The sequence below is a fragment of the Moschus berezovskii genome, chromosome X (assembly GCF_049115385.1).
Source record: "Moschus berezovskii isolate FMDL1 chromosome X, NW_MosBer_1.0, whole genome shotgun sequence".
Taxonomy (NCBI): Eukaryota; Metazoa; Chordata; class Mammalia; order Artiodactyla; family Moschidae; genus Moschus; species Moschus berezovskii.
In genome coordinates, this window is record NC_142488.1 from 125,336,076 (window position 1) to 125,342,195 (window position 6,120).

General features: G+C 43.4%; 1 pseudogene; it reads right to left on the reverse strand.

The window, feature by feature from the left end:
- Positions 1-5,113: 5,113 nt before the first annotated feature.
- On the reverse strand, positions 5,114-5,906 carry LOC129564033 (ubiquitin-conjugating enzyme E2 R2 pseudogene; annotated as a pseudogene).
- Between the last annotated feature and the right edge of the window lie 214 nt (positions 5,907-6,120).

Consider the following 6,120-nt stretch of genomic DNA (forward strand, 5'->3'; position numbering starts at 1 on the left):
TGGTCCCTTAGTCTCAGCACTATAAGCCAGGGGTGGAGCATGTGAGTCTCAATCTGTGGATATCCTGAAATTAGGGCTTGGTGATTATGGGGCCAAATTCAAGACTGATGGAGTGGCTAATGATTTGACTCAGAAAGACGTTTTAATTTATTAGAAAAACTGTCAACTTGGAAACAGCTACGGCCACCTTGGCAAGGTACAGAATACCTCTAAACTAGGAATCTTTTAGGGTTCCCTCTACCATGGTTTTAAAAAACAAAACTACAAAGATAGGGAAAAATGAACCCCAAAGTGAACGTTTGTCTTGGTTCACTGCTAGTCCCTATTCGATATTGTTTGGGATTTGGAAATCTGTTTCAATCATTCCTTCCTTCCATCATTTCATCACTGATTCATTTGGCAAGTATCTGAGTACCTAATCTATGCCAAGGTGCTGTGTTCAGAATGGATACTGAAGTTAAAGAAACATTTCCAAGGGCATCATTTAAAAGGGGAGATATTGGTTGAATGTGAAAGCTTTACAGAGACTGTAAAAGTGTCATGGGTTGGGTGGAAGAGACTACTGCAAGATCCTTGTGTGTGGACCTAATTTGAAATATATATTAGAAACTTGAGGATATTAGGAAACAACCAAATGTACTCCAGTCTACAAGGGGGTCCCCTGGCAGAGATAGGGAAGGGGATTTAAGCACTGAAGAACAACAACCAAAAAGACTTTTCAACAAAACCTCTGGAAGGAGGATGGAATGGTAACCGTAGAAGTCAGATCACTCACCATGGAGTCAGAAAGTCAAAACATCCTCTTTGTTGTTCCAGGTCAGGGAGGGTGACAGGAATATTCCCAGGGCAGCATGATTGAGGTGTCACTAAAATGTTCCCACAAATGGTCCAAAGTGAACTTGTCTGAAGTTCCTCAAAGAAGACGATAAATTTGAAAGGTACACTTGGGGGTTGGGGGGTAGATAGAAGGAGCTTAAAAGTTGTAGTCTCCTGAATGTCAGACAATTTATATTTGACCAAGAAATCTGAAATCAATGAAGGGTAATGATTGACCTGCAATTTTGAAAGTGGTGAAGTAGAACCTTGAAAGTGGAACCTCAGAGGTGTGGACCTACAGAGCAAAAGCACAACTACAGAGTGCCAGTTCATGCCAAGAAAGAGTTCCTTGGGTTATAATGGGAAATGAGAGGCATAAGATAAAGGAGAATGTTGTAGTTTATTAAACAAAAGTTGTGGGGCTCAGAAGCAAATATTACTGAGCTTGTCTTAAAGCCTTTGACTGTTCCTGAGTCTAGATTGCCATGGAGAAACATGTCTTACTTATACTAATTAATTTTACATGAGCCTGTATTTGTAGATTATATGTTCACCTCTACTACATAAAGTCACATCATTCACACATCTATGCATTATTTTTCTTGCATACAACATTTGAAAAATTTTAACACTATTTTCTGCTTTGGGTTTCAGTATTTGTCAATCTGATTTAATGAAAACTTCATCTAGAATCAACTCTACGGAAGTTGTGTGGCAAGACATCTAAAATTCATGTTTTAGGGGCTTCCAACGGCACAGAAGGGAAATGGAGTTTTCATTTTTCCTGCTTAGCACCTTTTGATTCACTTTTGCTCTGAGAAGATTATTTAGTAGGAAGAAATACTTTAAGAGTTTAAATGTAATAGAGGCTTTTGAAATAAGGGACTGTTTCATCAAAAAGTTATTGTTTTACGATACTGAAACAAGTTTTAGGGGGTGGGGGCAGGAACTGGGAAGTTGAGAACCAAGGTATTGAGTCATGGGTTTTATTCTTGAAAGAAAACAATAGAAGGGACTCCATTAAAATAAGCCTCTCATTTGCCTTCCGGAAAGAGTCCTAGTGTTGAGTCTGGTGATTGGATATTAGCTAGGCAATAGATATACTTTCCCTGGTTCAATTCCTGGGTCGGGAAGATGCCCTGAAGAAGGGATAGGCTACCCACTCCAGTATTCTTGGGCTTCCCTGATGGCTCAGACAGTAAAGAATCCACCTGCAATGTGGGAGACCTGGGTTCAATCCCTGGGTTGGGAAGATCCCCTGGAGGAGGGCATGGCAACCCACTCCAGTATTCTGGCCTAGAAAATCCCCATGGACAGAGGAGCCTGGCGGGGTACGGTCCATGGAGTCATAAAGAGTCAGACATGACTGAGTGACTAAACACAGCACAGATATACAGAATTGAAGTAATAAGACTTTAGATGCACAGGTGCCATAAGCCAAGTCAACACAATCAACCCACACACCATGTATCCACGTACCTGCAAGGCTATGAGCAAACACCCAACAGGACCCACTGACTGTCTGTCACTCTCAGCCTTCATGTTACCACTGGGCTTCTGAACTTTTTATTAGTGTTTGCCTTGTCTAATGCTCCCTGTGTTGCTTCAGATGGATTAGCCCAATTTTAGCATGGATTACGCAGAAACCAGTCTCTAAACTAGCCATCTCCCTACAGATAATCCCTACTCTTCTGCAGGTGTATAGAAAGGAGAACCAGATGAGATCCAGATGCCCAGCTTCTCAGTAGTCATAGGAACTGAGACTCACAGGTATGAAAACTGTTGGCCCAATCTACCATTCCCTTAAACTTCCAGCCCAGAGGATCATTTTGTAAAATGAAAGATTAATTAAGAGTGGGCAAGATTCCATCATCCACTTGCTCCTGCCAGAGCCCAGGGCTGCTCCATTCATCAATAGCTAATTGTAGTCCAGGTCACTTGATCTCTGGAAGCTAAGAGGGGTCAGGCGTTCATGCTCATGTGTCTACAGGGTGCTGGTGTGGAGTGCACAGAGGTAGGTCTTCTCACCCTTCCCTGTCTTCTTTGTCATCAATCATCATATCAAAAGACCTGGGTTTCACTATGATGGAAACCAAAAGCTTTCTTTTTCCAAGAAGGGCTTTTATGTGTTTACAATCAATCTGTTATTATATGTATCATTGGTGGTGACTTTTAAGGATAGAAAAACTTGCAGTAGTGTTGATGGCAATCATTTAATTTACTTCTTTCCCTCCTTGGCTTTAAAACATGAATCAAATATATTCTCTAAGTAAGGGAAAATTGTAATAATGCTGTTGAGTACAGATTTTATTGCTATAGTAACTGTAAAATGACACTGATAATATGTTAAAAAATAATTGTATGTTGGGATTGAATTTTAGTGCTATGACTAAAACCCAGGAAAGCAAATTTAATAAAAATGTAGTTGTCAGGAGTTTTACATGTCATGATATAGGATCTAGTGAACAGGACAGATCAAAGGTTTCTGACTGTAACTGATGGTGGAGCACAAGGATTAAACAGTCATCCTTCCAGATGTCTGGAGGCTTGGGGAAGGAGCAGAGACACAGTGGATAATTTCTTACACGTACAGCTGGAAGGTGCACATCAAAGAAACGTCATCATGGTAAGCAAGGGGGACAAGATCAGGAAGAGAGAAACTGAGTCTCTGAGGTTATTCTTTTAGTACTGAAAGGTCACATCACAGAATGATAACCCTCTGTCAATACAACAGGTGCAGGTGGGAATTAAAGGAAGAATTTCTAATGTAATAGGTGGGGTAGAATAGCACTTGAGCTCTGGGCTTAGTCGCTAAGCTGTCTCTGACTCTTTATGATCCCATGGAATGTAGCCCGCCAGGCTCCTCTGTCCACGGGACTTTCCAGGCAAGAATACTGGAATGGCTTACCATGCCCTTCTCCAGGGGATCGTCTCAACGCAGGGATCGAACCCACATTTCTTGTGTCACCTACATTGGCAGGCAGGCAGGTTCTTTACCACTTGAGCCATCTGGGAGCTACAAAGAGGAGAAAGGGACAAAATAGTGTTTCTGATTAAATCTTCACCAACTAAATTTCACTTATATTTCACTTAATAATAGTTACCGCTTATAAAATACAGCATGTATGCCAGGCCTGGTTTCAGGTGCTCTGTTTATGTACATTATCTCTCATTCTCATACAATCTTGTGAGGCTGTAAGATTCAAACTGCAAAATCCACTACCATTGGAAGGCAAGACTTCAACTCATATTTCTTGTGACTCCTGTAGCTTCCTCTGTCTCCTGCTTCCTCTCACGTGGCCTCTGTCCTCATAGCTGCAACCCTGATGTGAAATTCAGTTTGTGTTCAGTTCATACACATGCAGACACACACGCATGCACATTCACCACCAGGGCTCTTCACAAAATCTTTGTGAATAGTATATATGGTAATCATGGAGATGGAGCTACACTGTGAACTATAATTAATTCCCCTTTCCCCCTGTCCTTTTCAATTTCTTCTCTCTCCTGCAGAGACCCCTTGGGAACCTCAAATTCCTATCATTTTAACTGACACTGGCTCCACCCCTCTTACACTTGCTTAGTCAGTTCCTTCGAGGTGCTCAGCAGATAAAAGAACATTCCATTTTATTTTTTTTCTATGTAAAGTATGAATATTTATTTCAGGCTTTAGATCCCAATTTCAAAAAACAAAATCTGATTCCTCTCTTCTGTGTGAGGATGATTTCCTGGAGGCTGAATGGTTCTGTGCCCTTAGGAACATGTCTCATCAGGTTCAGAACAAAGTACCTGACGCCACTGTACCCCAGCTTTAAGAAACACAACTCACCACCTTGGGGCTGAACAGATGCATACACACGTAAATGAGCAGCTAAACCTTGGCAAATCTGCTTTAAAAAAAAAAAGTTTGTTTTCTGGGGGTTTTGTGGTTGTTTTGTTTTGCTACCCAGCATATGCAGCACTTGTGAACTCCCAATGGGTTCCCAGCTTTAAACACATTAAATGTCTTGGTGAAAGACTAATTCTTCAAGAATCTAAAAACAGACCAAACGTGTTTTGCTGTGAATGCTTTGTAGAGGCGAAGTGAGGCAGGAGTTTGGATTTAAAGAAAGGAAAAAAAAATCAATACAGTGATAGAAGGGTAAAGAATGCAAGAATTCAGACATTCTGTGGAGGATTACTTTCTCTTCATTAAGAGGTCCATAAAAAGGAGCAAACTGAGATCCATAAGGGGAGTCAGCAGGAGCCACGTTTGTTTTCCCCACCCCCATGATAGCTTTTTGCTGAGGGGCCACTGCTAGGTCCACACTTGCTCCCCTCCCTTTGGCCTGAGACGGCAGGGCAGTACAGGAGCCTTGAAGGAGCACGTCACGCACGACTCCCCATTTCCAGAATCATCATCATCGTAACAGTCGGCATCTTCCTCCTCCTCATCTTCATCATCAATGTCGTCATCGTACAAGTCGTCATAAAGCAAATCTGAGCTGTTGTCATTGAAAGGCACTTTAGTTTTGATGCAGCATTCCGCCAGGGTCGTAGGGACCTTCACTCCATTCTGTTCTGCTTCAGCTTTAGTGGCTGATACCTGTTCCTAATGATTTCAGCATATTCTTTGTCTTTTCCTTTACTGTCCTTCCATTTCCTGAACATAACCGAAGCATCCACATTGGCTGGGGAGAAGGTGTTGGGCTCATTAAGCTATGAGATTACACTTAACAGGATAGTCCTGACATTTTGAGTAGGATTCCACCTTTCAGAGGGCAGTTCTCCACTCTGTGGGTCATCTACAGGCGGATGAAGAATTGAAATGCATACAACTCCATTATCATAAATGTGTTGGGGTGCCACATTTTGGTCAAGAATCTGAAGGTAGGTGGTGAATATGGGTAGTCAATAGGAAATTTAATATGCGCCTTGAAGTAGCCGCCCTTGTAGAGCGTGTTAGGGGGTCCGAAGATGGCAACCTCCCGGTTGTAGAGGTCGGATTCATCCACCAGGGTGATCCAGAAGCCCTCCACCGGTTCCTCCTGCAGGGATTTCAGCACGAGCATCAGGGCCTTCTGCGAACTGGTAATCTGTTGCTAGGCCATCGCCGCGGCAGCGGCGCCAGGCTGGTGCCCCAGTCTTCACGCACCAGCCGGCAGGACCAGGCCCCTCCCCTCCGCTCGCCCTCTGCCGGGCCGCTCCGGGCGCCTGTCTTCACACACCCGGCAGCCCAGACCAGGCCCCACATGGCCCGTGGGCCGGCCCGGTTCCTCCTCACACATGACGCGGGCCGGGCCGGGCCCTTCTCCTCACACTCGG